Source organism: Atractosteus spatula, chromosome 1 (assembly GCF_055471065.1).
Source record: "Atractosteus spatula isolate fAtrSpa1 chromosome 1, fAtrSpa1.hap1, whole genome shotgun sequence".
NCBI lineage: Eukaryota > Metazoa > Chordata > Actinopteri > Semionotiformes > Lepisosteidae > Atractosteus > Atractosteus spatula.
The window spans coordinates 17,731,986-17,746,929 of record NC_142706.1 but is presented as its reverse complement, the minus strand read 5'-3'; positions in this window follow the sequence as shown (position 1 = coordinate 17,746,929).

The following is a 14,944-nucleotide window of genomic DNA, read 5'->3' as shown; positions in this document are numbered from 1 at the left end:
GATAGGTACAGCAGTGCCTCTCTAACAAAATAAAGTATTAAGCCATCTGAAGTCTTCTTCAGTCTTATTGTCAACACTTTGAATGACAGTCAATGAAATGGAATTCATACAGAAAAAATCACTATAGGCTTTTTCAGTTGACGCTCACTAATGGGACCTTGTAGTAAACCTGCTTTAGCAGACAGACAATAGATAACATGTACAAATAAAAAAGCACACGATAGATTATGATGGAGATGTGTACTAGTAGGCAGCACAGTGGTGCAGTGGTTTCCATTGCTGCCCCGGGTTCAATCCTTGACCTAAGGTGCTCTCTGCATGGAGTTTGTATGTTCTCCCCATGTTCAGTGGGTTTCCTCCGCATGATCCAGCCTCCTCACACAGTCCAAAGACAAGCTAGTAGGTTAATTAGGTTCTGGGAAAACCTGCCCTGGTCTGAGTGTGTGTCTGTGTGTGCTCTGCGATAGATCGGTGTCCCTTCCAGGCTGTGCCTCCATGGGCCCTTTGCTTGGAGGAACAAGCACTGGCTCCCTATCAAATCCCTATTTATCCCTGAAATGGATTAAGAGAAACTGTAAAGGTTAGAAACTGGATAGATGGAAGTGTACTAACTATTGTCACATAAAACCCATCACATTAAACCCTACATGTAAAAGGTCATAAAAATACATGAAAAAGATAAACAAGAAATAATCATATTGCAAGCACATTGCACAAACTACTTAAAAAAGTTTCAGTAAATGTAACATGTGATAACTCCTGCCTCAACATTGCTCACAAAACGTATTCACATGTCAATACAAAGTAGTATAACTCTTAAGTACTATTTGAATGATGTTTTAAGGAACTTGTAATATTATTCTTTACATCTTGGAATGCAATCCAGCTGCCATATGGATAGAGATGTAATGACATATTTTTGCCATCAATGTAAGTTAGACACAGCATACCTAGTCAGTAGATTTGATGCTGTCGGTATAAAAATGTGAAGACTTCTTTCCCCTCATAGTAAAAAATAAATACATATACTGATAAAACTAATGAAACTGTGAGCATGCTCACAGGTGTCCTAGTTACATAGAATTCTAAATTCTAAATTCAACAGTATATACTGTATGCATCATGACAATAAAAAGGGCATTATGACATTCTGTGACATTTTAAGACAAAGAAAAACAGCATAAAAATAAAACTTTAGACAAGTTTAAAGATTGATAAGCAGTTTTGAAAGCAATTTTCTACAAAACTGTTATTTAATGCAGTTTAACCTTTGAACACTGTTTCTCAAAATTGAAGCAAATACTTCAAAGAATTTAAATGATTTTTGATTTGAGCTAAAAATTAGGGTACAGTTTTTTTTAACTTTTTGTGTCTTAATTTTCACTATTATGATTTGGATTTGAATTTCTATCCAGAATTCACTGCTTAGTTATTTTCATCTACTTTTCTGATTAATAAACCACTAGTAAATAAATTAACAAGGCTGTATTTTCATTTTTTATGGTCTTCTAAATAATACTGGAGATTTCTCACTAATATTGTCATTGAATGAAGCAGGCAAGGCCATTCAGTAATTGAACAAGTTTTGTGGAAAAAACTTGCTTAAAAGAAAAACAGCTTCTTTGCTCTTTCAGTAATCCCAAAAGAACTGATCTCGGAAATGCCCAGACATTAACTTACTTGGAAGAAAACAGCTTTGCTATAACCTGAGATACTCAGACAAATAGCATCACTGTAGGGCTTTGATATAACTTCAAGGTGAGAGCATAGTCAAACACCTTGATTAAACCAATCCAATAAACCAGGCAAGCAAAATCCAATCTAATATGAATCAGAATCCTCTTGGTTGCATTATTGTTGAAGGAGGCAATGTTAAATTACAATGAAGAATAGCTGTTCCTTAAAGTAATTTCTGATTGCATTTTAATGTAATTAATTTTTAAGGCTTTCTTGTTAAAAATCGGTGAAGATTAATGAAGTAAACCACACATGTGGTCAGACCCTCAAGTTATATTAGCTTATTTATACACTTACTATTCCCTTTACTACAATGTGCTATGCACATTGTAGGAGTATGTTTATAATAATTATTGTGGGAATTGGTTCTATCTGAAATCCATAGTTTTTAGAGCAGCTCAAGTTCAATGATTTTAATCAAATTTTAAAATTTCAAAACTTTGACAAGCCTTCAAAAAGATTTCTAGGCCAAAAGATAACCCAAGGCGAAATATTAATTTCTGTCTGAACTGTCAATAAGTGGTTGCAGTAAAAAGCATTCCAAACACCATTCATTGTTGTGAGCTCCTAAACTACTTCTTCTGACTTCCCTACTTTCCTTTCAGAATTCTGTCAATAACTTTAAATGTATTTACTGTAATTCCTACACAGAAACAAGAAATTAGTTTAGTTTATGGATTTTTTATCTGTAACATCCAACCGGTTTTCAGCCATGGTTTATCTTTTCTTTTACAAGCAAAACTTGAAAAGTGCAAATATAAAAAAAGAACAACACTAAATTATTAATCCTCATAAACATAGCTATTGCAGAAAAGTGAGACAAGAATGAAATGTGTTGTCATTATTACTGTTTCATTTAGATAATTTGTTCTATAATATTGTATGTATATGCATGCAGTTTCTTTTTTACTTTTAAAAAGACTAAGTAAACATTGGCCAGCTGAAAAATGAATAATTGTAATTCTTATTGTAATTATTTAAACGTAGAAAAAAATAGTTTAAGAAAAAGGTTATTTCACCATGTCAGTTGTACATGAATATATATATAAAATTGTTTCATTTTTTACATTTGAATGTGTTTTATTTGAAAAAATAAAATGAAACCCTGCAAACTGTTACAATGAGTTACAATTACAAATGAATCCAGTCATTGTATCAGATGGCCTTAACTGCTGAGAGAAAACTGATGCTTATAAAAGTAAAAAGTGTACACACTACTGCATACTGTATGTCCCTGACCTCTACAAACGATATATTGATGACTGCGTCGGTGCCGCCACATGCTCCAACGATCAGCTTGAGTTTTTCCTGCACCATTTCACCAACTTCCACCCGTCCCTCAAATATACGGTTAACATATCTTCCACTACTCTTCCATTTCTAGACATCAACTTCTCTATCAACTACCCCCGACTGTCCACTTCAGTTTATTACAAACCCACGGATTCACACAGCTACCTCCTGTACAGCTCATTTCACCCCAACCACACTAAAAACTCTCTTCCTTTTTCACAGTTCCTTAGGCTACGACGATTATGCAGCGACGACATCGACTTCGAGAACCAAGCCCTCGAAATGTACTCCTTTTTCATCAACAGAGGATACCCCAGCAGTGTGATTGACAGGGCCCTTGCCCGAGCCATAAACACCCCCCGGACCATCAACCCGATCAGGAACTCCCGCCGTAACAACCGCATTCCTTTGGTGCTTCCTTACCACCCTAACACACTTCCTATCCCCAGGACCATTAACCACAACTTTTCCATCCTACAGGATGATCCCTCCATTGGGGCCCTCTTTTCTGATCGCCCTATCATCTCATATCGCCGACCACCTAATCTGCGTAACCTCCTTGTTCACAGCTCCCTTGACCGCCCTCAGCAACCATCCACACCAGGCACTTTCCCTTGCAACAGAGCTCGCTGTATCACCTGCAAGTACACATCCACCACCACACTCATTCAAGGCCCCTCAGGACAATTCCGGATCACCCAGACAGCATCTTGTACCTCCAGCAACCTTATTTACTGTATCTCTTGCAGTAAATGCCCAGCCATCTACATTGGAGAAACAGGAAGGAGACTTGGAGACCGCTTCAGAGAACACGTCAGGGCTGTGAAGATTAAAGATCTCTCCAAGCCCATTGTTTCTCATTTCACCTCTGACGGCCACGACCACTCTAATCTCTCCGTCTGTGTTCTCAAAGATGGTTTTCCGAACTCATACATCAGAAAGACCACTGAAACTAAAATTATTCTGCAGCTAGGATCACACATTCTCCCTTCTCTTAATGACAGACTACTGTTCTTTTAAATTTTCTCCATTCATCGGAAGTTTCATTTCACACCTCTCTGCACCCATTCTGACTTCACACCTCTTGATTGGCCTCTCTTTCTGTCCCCTGCTCCCGCCTCTCACTCCTCCTCCCTCCCAACCTTTGTTCTCCCGCTACTTTACCTTTACCTACTTCCCTGTCTCTCTCACACCTGAAGAAGGCTCCACGACCGAAACGTTGTGTTCTCTTTCTTCTTTTTTTCAGCATGGAATAAACCTATTACTTGTTCCTTTGCAGCCTACGCATGGTGATGCAGCTACCCACCTGAAATACTGTATACACAGCAAGTGAAATAAAACCAAATGGCCTCTGGTGAAATAGTATTATTAGCATAATAAAATGTTCTGTATATTTAATTTTAAAAACAAAACAAAATGGGCTTTATGAAATATTAATCCTTAGCTTTTTAGGTAATTAGATCATTTAAAGGTTTTGACTCTTTCAGCTCAAATGATACTGAGATCCCATCAATTCCATGTTTTTCTTTTCTTTTTTTACCTCTATTTTCCCTCCTTTACATGGCTGTTTATATGATCTGTGCATATATATATATTACACAGTTTTGTACACATATGTCTAAGGTAACATAAATACACATATAACAGTATCATAATTACCTATAAAAAAAGTCAAAATGCTTCACCTATGAAACACATGAGGTAATTAATAATCTAAACTACAATCAAAATGTTCCTTCAATTTTCCTTCAAAATGTTCTGTTTTAGTTTTGTTTCAGGGACAATTTGATCCAAATTAACCTCATCAGTAGTAGTTTGCAGGAGTAAAATATGATTTTTAAAGCTTTTTGAATTCTTCATGAATTTTTTTTCAGAAATTGTAACTGCACTGGACTTTAAAAAGCTTTCAAATATTGAACATGTACAGTACTAAAAAGTATTATGAAGTTATAATTGATATGATTAGTTAAATAGTGTGTGCGTTTGTGTGCTTGGGACATATAAGCTGAATATGATAGAACTAAATCATATTTAGCCTGGATATAGGATTCTGCAGCAACAGACTGCAGGATATCTAGGAGCCTAAGGAATAGTTAAACTGGCTACATAGAAGGGAGAATGTCCTTGTAAAAGCGTGAATGTGAACAGAATTTTATCTTTCGGTGAACTCATAAAAGAACTTTATAATGGCTGAGATATGCCATTGGTTTAATGCCTTACTTAAATAATTCATGTTGTTTCAGAGCCCAGTAAATGAGGGCTGAAAAAAAGCTCTTCTTCATAGTTGTACTAATACAATTGTCCCTAAAACATAAAGATATACAGTATAGTGTAAGTGCATTGAAATAATTTCCTTGAGTTTAACATTATTATCATTATTATTGAGTGTTAGTGATTTCAGGTGAATCAGAATTCATCCTGAACAAAAGGAAAGTTATTTTGAGGCTGTAGTCTTTTACTGCGTCTCACCTGGACTATGAGTAAAGATTTGTTTAAGCGTTTGTAGGTGATTGAAGTACCTCCAAATTACAGATGAGTGTATTTCCAATCCAAGTTGGATTAGAGGGAACAAGGACACAGTAGAATTTTCTTGAAAGTATTTTGACTTGGACAGAACTTTGATGGCCTTTTACATCTCTTTTCTGCTGCAGGCAGTCCAGGACACCCTCATATCACAAACGCACCGGTGGGGTATGAGGGAAGATTCACTGTGCAGGCTCTGTGGAGAGGGGCACCATGGCACATATCCTCTCCGGATAGCACTTTCCCAAGGGAGGTGCAGATGGCACCATGACAAGGTCTTGATGACATTTGGGGACAGTCGGGAGAAAGATGGATGTAAGACACAGCAAGATCATGGGGGATCTAAAATCTAAAAAGTGTCTTTTGTCAGAGAGGGAGAGAGGCTGACATGGTCAGGTTAAATCAAAGACTGTCTTACATAAAGCTCCATCGTAGGACATGAGGGTGAACTTTGAAGGAAGTTTGCAGTTTCCCAAGGTTGTTCAAACATCCCTAACCCAAATGTGGTGGTGTGGTCTCCAGAGGTGAGAAAGATCGTTAAGCTGAAAGTGCTGTGGGAGGAAGGATCTGAGAAGGCTTCTGTGAGGGAAAGTGCTAAATGTGACTATTTGGTACAAGATTGCAGTGGAAAAGGGAAGCAGATGTGGTTATTCCCAGTGGATGCTGATTGCAGTGGATTCTCTGCACAATGTGGAGATTGCTGACAGTGTTACAGTTCCACCATCTGGCCACCAGAGGGCACCCCAACCTCTATTGCCTGTTGCTATTGCCCACAAAACAACAGAAGCACAGACCAAACAGATGTCTATAACCAATCTATGCTCGTCTAGTTTCCCTAGCCCTCCAGCCTATTTAAACCCTGCTCATGGTTCAAACAGTGCTCTATATTGTCGCCATTATTCTGAGCTCTAGTTCTACCCGTCGGTACATTCTTCCCTGGTTCCTGCTTCTGTCTCCTAGCCCTGTTTACCTCCCTGTTCATTATTCACCTCATCTTTGTTCCTGAGTTTTGTCTGCGTGTAGCTTCCTGGTTCGGTTTTCTTCAGTTTGATGTTCTCAGCCCTTGATTTGTTTTTCTCCTGGACTCATAACCTGGTACAGTATCTGGCATGAGAACCTCATGCTTGGTCTAGAACAAGACATAGGAGCTAGTCTGGAGGCCCAGAGGAAATGAGCTGTGACTGGCTTTCTCTGTTGACCTGCCAGCAGGAGGCCGCTATAGATAAAGGTCAAAACACCTGAAGAAAGCTGAGTTCCATCTGATGATATAAATTCCTGACCAACAGCAAATAGTCAAAGCAGCTGCAGCTATTGACTAAGGTGAACATGAGTATAAATAAAAGCAAAATGTCAGTATAGAGAGCTGTATTATGTAAAACGCTACTGTGTGAGCTACCTAAGAGAATAATAAATAAAACAATAAAAATGCAACTGAAGAATAGCATACATTGTAGAATAATTTTCAAAACTAGCAACTGTGTCTCTGGAATCTTATCAATGTTCAAGAAAAAAGTACCAACTAAAAATGTAGCAATCAATTATTAATCTACAGTGATACAGTATGTCCTTGATATTTTCACAACATCACTGATGTGAGCAATGAGCATATACAGCATGGGTATTGGCCAAACATGCTTATTTTACCTGAAATGAAAATATTGATCAAGGATCCAGAATGTCTTACTTTTTCCAAAGGCTATTTCCACAAAAGAATCTTGTAACAATTTGATTTTTGCTAACAATTTTGTGGATAAAAATTCAACACCACTGTATATTTCTTTCATGTGATCAATTTTACAACACAAAAACATAGAAATAATGTAATCTGAAGTAGTATATTTGTCATACTGTACTAATTACAGTAAGATTCTAAGTCTGAGTCTGATAGATTAAATGCAAACTCCATTTTACAAAAAGAACTTTTAATATGATCATTTCAATCTTTCTCTTTAGCTTGTATATTGTTGCTGTATTTATATATTGTTGATTACTCTAGATGAAAACATTGGAAAAGGTTATACTTAAAGTCAATGGTTAATGTGCTGTTATACTAAACATGCTGTAGCAAGATTCACTGAGTGTAGGAGTGATTTGATTTCATTGTAAAGACTAAACAACTAAACTTGAAGAGGTTTCAGTGACTAGAAATTAATGTTGAAATTATTTGCATCTAGCCATAATCAAAACTACATGTGGAGCCTACAATGAAGTTCGTGACAAAATGAGAGAATTCAGGGATTGACAAAACAAAAAATCAAAATGAATACGCCTGTGTCCAGAAACTAAGCAACTCAAAAAACTAGTACCTACTGCATAAGCATTTGGATGGAGACGTCTTATGGAAGAGGGAAATTATTACCAAGAAACTGTTCTGGATATCCAAACTAATAGATAGATTCATAGCAAGTCATTAGAGCGTCATGAGATGATCAACATGAGGATATGGGATCCCCCACAAAGTATTAGCTCAGTACAGCTGCATCAGGCAGCAAAAACTGTTACTCTGCTCTTGGTTCGACAAAGCTAACAAAGACCTACTGTGTAGGCCTTAGAACAACATTATGAATTTTAGCCAGCTCAATCTAAAGTTAATTAGGAAGGATTGCTCCAATCAAAAGAGCTGTGTTTGGGCTTTCACAACAACATAAGCCTTGAAAAACTCCCTTAAGACAGTTATTAGCTGATTTTTGATCAGGCAGCATGTTGGATTTCTGCTTGATCGTAGTCAGCAGATGAATGAGGAAACAATACCTAGAGGAAGGGCTCTTAAGTACAAGACTGTAACACAGTAGTTAGTAAAGTTATTAGCTGACATTTAATTAATTACTACAGCACTTTTTAGTCAGGAATCCCAAAATCCCTGGGGTCCTGCTTTCATTCATGTGATCCACAGAACAAAAGGCAGACTTTGTCACAAATCTAACACTTTGTAAAATTTATGTTGTCACACAGTGGATGTACCCTGACATCATTTATGGGTGATAATGCAGATATTTATGTGTTGCTCCGCTTTTAATATTTTCTCATTAATACTGATACTTAATGAAAAAGATATGATGAAAATCCTTGAACAAAGTCTTTTCAGAGAACATAGCATGGTAAATGAAATCATAAAATTCTGCATGTAAAAACAGATAATAACAATGCAACAATAAAAGAGTAAAGGATGAAGTTCATAGGTCAGAAATTATTGTAAAACACTGTTACTTAGTGTTCCCTTTCCAAAATTCCATTTCAAAATGTGTAGTATAGTGTGACCTACTGTAAAAGCAAATCTTTATATTTGTGATATAATTACATTTATTATTACTTATGTTTCAGGTGCTACTTTTAGGTGTGTTTTTTTTTCCTTACTGCACCACAGTAAATAAAATAGCATATCATAGAAACACGTGGTCACTTGCATAACTTCACAAAACAGCAAAAAATTTAGATCCTATTTATTTTTGTACAGTCCTGTAGGGCATACAAAGGTAACCTATCTGTTATTTCAGTGGAGGTGCTCTATTTAGCAGTGTGGGGTAGTCCTCCATGAATTAAAACCCCTGTTGAATCTTATACACATTGCACACAAGAATAGTGTAACAAAGGCCACATTTTCATCATCGTGAACGTCAGCAAATGCCCAGCAGCTAATCTGTTCATTTTACAATGTAACAGCAACAACGGCCTGGGAACCACACTATTCATAAAAACCCTGCATCCAACAGTCCTGTTAACTCTAGTGACTTCTAATAATTATTTATTAATGCAGGAAAAAAGAGGTGGGTTGCTACATCTAAGAAAATTATCTGATTTAATTATGCTAAAAGGTAAGGATGCCTTTCATATTCAAAGACTGTACTAGAAAGACACATTGGTATGGAGTGGAAAGTATCATTTTAAGTGGGTAGTGCCAAAACAGGTCATGTCAGACCTTTAATTGACTGGATGAATTGTATAGATAAAGTGACCAGAGTTTAAAAAGAATAACTGTAGTTTTATTCGAGGCATTTGTAACTCTTGCACATGACACAGCAGATTGTATTTAGCATTTATTTAGCAAAAGCCGCCACTTCCACAATGCAGCTGAAATATTGTAGTTACCTACATTTGGAGTGTGGCTTCAGTTTTTGTTTCAGGGCTTGGGGCTGTGCTATGAAATGTGCCAAGCCCCTCAAGAATCGCTGTACTCCCCAGAGACACAAATGCAAAATGGAAAAGACAGTCTTAAGGCCAAACAATAGTGTAGACAAGTCGGCTGCAGGATACAGGATTTAATTTGCTTTTTAATTTCATAAATACTAAAGCTGGCCCATATTACCTAACTTCTGTTAAAGTACAGGTTGTTAAATAAGCAATTAAGCTGTGAGCTAAATTATATTCTGAATAATTAAACACTTCATATCCTGAATATTTTGCCTTCATTTGCCACAAATATTTCTATTTTCAAACTATACATCATTTAATGTGTAAGCACAGCACCTTCCTCAGCTGGCAATGCACAAACTAATAGCCCTTCAAAAACTCTCTTGAGATCTGTATTGGTACTATTCCCTTGTGCAACATTTTAGAATTCGGCTGCATAAACCAGCCCCCATTAATTCAATGCAGGTTGATAAATACAGAGTAGTACTAATTCATCGTCTTGACACAGCATTATCATGCTCTCTAAAGATCAAGCACTGTGATGCCTTTTGTTGATTCATTCCCAAGAGTGGGTTGGTATTTGATAAAAAGTTGGCACAGGATCATATGAAGTGATTGCTCATGAATTTAAATCAGAAAATTAAAAGCACAGTTTAATAATAGTTACAAAAAATGTTATGAATTTATTTTGAATATATACTGTATATATACTGTATAGAGAGAGAGAATTTGCTAGGAGAGAATCAAGCACATTAAATTCCTCTTACATTATATTCCACTGATACTGTAGGTTATAAAGCAACATTTTAGTCATCTCACAAAAATTAACTTGCTGCATTGTTGTTGGTACTGTATGTGTGCCACAGGCAGGTGCCTAAAGTTAAAGTGGGCAGAAGCTGTAGTCATATGCTATCTTATCTAACTTTTTGCTTCTGCCAGGGCACTTTCAATAAATGATTACAGTCCTTCCGGTAAATGCAGAAAAAATGCTAAACAACTACAGTATAAACGTATGTAAAAACTTTTGAAAAAAAACTTTAACAGAGGCTGCTAAAGTCAACCAGAAACTAAAGTGACATCAATTACACTGATAATTTAGCTTTCATCCATGTAGTTCATTATGTCCCAGGAAATGTTACCAAGTGCCTGACTTTGACATGTTCTACAGTGTATATAATGTCTACAGTACGTAAATAGTTTATAGAAATGTATAATGTGTAAATGTATAGCAGGCAGCTCAAGAGTTAGGAGAAAATATTGGATGGGCTTACAAAAAAATTAACTTTTACTGAAGTAAATAATGGCATCTGACTTTAGATATTAAAAATAAAATAGCCTTGTTATCCCAAAACTCAGGTTGTGATTACAGTACATTCATTTGATTGACTGAACAACAGAAATGTAGAACTGTTTTCATTCTTATGCATTTCAATCAATCCATTAGCCTAGTCCAGAAAGATACGAAAAGACAGTCAGGGAGGCTTCTGCAAGGGCCTTCCTGGATCAGTGTTTGTCTGTGATCAGATGTTCACATATTCCGTCCTACTGTATATCAGTGAAAAAAACCTTTGACTCTGAGTTCCAGTCAGGAGAATAAGGGAATGGACACAAAAATCAGTACTAAGTGATGTTTTGTGTCCAGAAGAGTAATTGGATATTAAAACTCAGCCATAGTGCATATAGTAAGTCCTTTAAGCTTATAAGGTTCATGAATTTGATGTACATTCAATGAAGCATGTGCGAAACAAATTAAACAATGTTGGTACATGCTGAGAACTCACGGCCCTGTTGTAATTTCACAATAATCACAGTCCCCATACGCTTCACTTCAAAGAATTTTGAACATGTTAAATGGTTCTAAAGTCATGCTCATTATTTGTGTTAGTCCCAAGTGCATTTTAGCAAAACTAAGACAGAGTTACTGTCTGCCCACCATTAGCAATACTATTATTTAATTCCTATTTTATAATAGGGATTCAGGGTACGTTAGAATCCTACGTAATTTGTCCATTGGCTCAGAAAATAGTGGCACTTTAATATACAGAAATCACCAATGTTTTCTCCTTTATCTATGCAATATATTGTTCCCCAAAACAAGTTAAAAGATTTCAGAACAAAATATTTCATTTTAATTACGTCATTACTTATATGTGGTAAAAGCTACTACTGAGCAAAGGTATGATGAAGAGAAACAAGCAATTGCCTGCCAGACATTTGAATTTAGTGGAAAATAAAAGGTTTATGTCTTGTTTAACCTTAATTAGCAAATATCACAGTATACAAAATTAGAATACAGGACAGAGGACATTGGTATTAATTAATTAATGAAGTGGTGCACAGCTTTAAATCTGCATATTAATAAGCCATACAGACACTTGCATGCACGACTGCCACAGGACAGATTACTGCTCCCTGTGCCCCATCTTTCTCATCAGCCATCTGTCTGAGCACAGCTCCAGTACAGACTCATGCAATTATTCCTGTTACCTGAAGAAGGCTGCACAGAATAAGTTTGTTTTGCTTATGTTTTCTTACTTTTTACTTTTCAGTGTAGAATAAACCTTGACTTATTCTTTACCACTGTAGTTGCAACTTTGTTTCTGAAAATACAATAGCATAATAAAAATAGATAACTATTTTGTCTTCCTTCATTTAAAGAATAGTTTGTATATTTAAGACCTTCTTCTTTTCCGTAAGTACACCGTAGTGTACTACTAAAAACATTTTTACATGTATTTAAAAAATATTTACAGTAAATGATTTTATCACATACAGTATGTTTTATTACTGTTGTGAGTAAAAGTGGCAATAATGATGGTGTAGTGATATTAGTGATATTAGTAACACATGCACGCCCATGAACCAAAAACACTGCAAACACCTTAATCTTTTAAAGTATACAGTATACTGTACCCTGTATATGAGGATCTAGATACAGTATGACTTTTCCAGTGAATGAACCCAAAAATGAATACTGCAAGCATTATAGAATTGAAAAGGTAGATTTGAAACAATAAAATTCTGCTTTTCTAATTTGAATATTTTAACAATATTTTGGTGTGTGCTTTGGTGTTAATTTTACTTTGCATGCTATGGCCATTTAAAAGAGAGTTAGTAATAGTGGGGAACTTGTTAGAGATGGTGTAGTGTGCACAAGTAATAGTAATACTCTCATAAGACATCTTGGCCTGAATGAGTGGAAAGGCTCCTGACCATGGGTCCGTTCAATCCAATTGTCATTGTCTGTGTTGGAACAAATGAGTTAAAGGGAGAAAAACTGAGAGAAAGACATAACCATAATTCTGCAAGAAACATTCAATGATTTAGATTGTAAACACAGGAGCAGAAAGTCTGTTACGACTTTGTGCTAGGTGCAAGTCGAGAGAAACGAGAGGAAAAATTTTGACAGAGAAAAGAGGTTTAGGCTTTTAGGATATTAGATGTCAATATGATACTGTACCTTAACAAGAATGACAGCTTACACTTTATGCAGACAGACACCGATATATTGTGAAAGCATATGCAGTAGAGAAGTGGAGCTGTATTTATGCTAGTGACCCTAGAGGTGGGACATCCACAACAGATCAATTCTGGTAGAAGAAGGAATGCCAAAAGCAAAACTGAGACCAACCTACAGTAAGTAACACATCCGATCTGTAATGCTTCAAGACTAGAGGCACAAAGAATAAAATTCAAAAGATTGAGTCTACTGCACTAATTTACAGGGCTATAGGAGGATGGATATAAAATTAATGGGTACATGTTTTTTTCATACAGATAGACAGGTTGGAAGGGATAGAACCATATGTCACAAATAACCTGCAAGCTACAGGACTAATGCAGGTGGGTACAGGCAGTTTAGAATCTGTGTGGACTAAAGTTCTGGAAAATGCAAATTCTGAGGGTTCAATAATAAGTGTACAGCATAGACAGCATAGAGAATGAGTAGCTTACTGTATGATGAGTCTGGAAAAGTAGGTAGCAAAAGCGATTTTATGTTACTGGAAGATTTCAGTTTTCCACACATGCATTGGGTTTACAGAAACTGAAACTGATATAGCTGAAGATTGATTCTATATTCAAGCACAATATAATATTGATAGTGATAGAAACACTAGGAACAAATGCCATGATATAGTAGCTTTTGGTTTATTCTTTATATCTTTCAATCTTGAATTTAGAATTAAGATTTCTAATTTTAAGAAAGACTATTATGGAGCAGGAAAGATCTTACAATGCTAAACTGGGAGCAGCACAGGAAAGTGCTAAATGGTTTAATGGAGAAATTAATAAATGCAGTAATCATACGGAACAGCAGTCTACAGACTGCATTGCAGAGGCTCAAGATACAAAGAGAAAGAGTGTAACATTTTGTACATTTTGTAATACTGAAAAAAAAAACATTTTTTTTCAGTATTACAATTTACCTGCTTACAAAGGTGAAAGTAAATAGTGTACAGAAAGAAATAACAATACACGTAATATATAATGATAAAATATATATAGAAGATATAGAAAAAATAGAAGTAATAATAAAAGCTGTAAGCATTTCATGGCCCTTCCTCCTGCAAGCATATAGATACCTTAAATGTTATCCTGTTATACAGATTATGTTATATTTGTATTTCCTTAATTATTGGTATTGTATCCGTAAATTTCAATTATGCTATTTATAATAATCTTCAAAATCACATTTTGTTATGCAATGCTATTATTACTTCAATTTTCCTGTTCTTCATGTGAATGTATCTTTTTTCTTAAACTGGGCCTGTTACATTTAATTTTATTTTCATAACTTTTATTAGGAATATAATAAACTCAGCCACTTACCTTGCATGATAGTGTTTTAATGTTGCTTGTTGGATTATATCTCTGTAGAATTGATTGCAATCACCTGTTTTATATACAGTATAGGGTATAATTTGTTCAAACAAATTTGTTGTTTTAATTTTCATTAAAAGTAGAAGCGGAAAATGATGAGAGGACAGAGATGATGTCACTGAAGACATTTTTTCATTCATTTCATTTAATTCATTCATTATTTTTTCTCACTGAAAACAGTAGAAGATAAAATATCCTAAATTAATGTCTTGTTGTTGTCCCTCTTATAAAATTCAGGAGAAAATATAACAACCTTTGGGCATATGCAGTTATTAATTTAGAAAAACCTTTATATTACCAAACTTTGGACAGATATTTGAGTAAACAAAGATAGCAAAATATTATACTATAGTGTTTTAAAAAAACTGCTAATGCAAACATC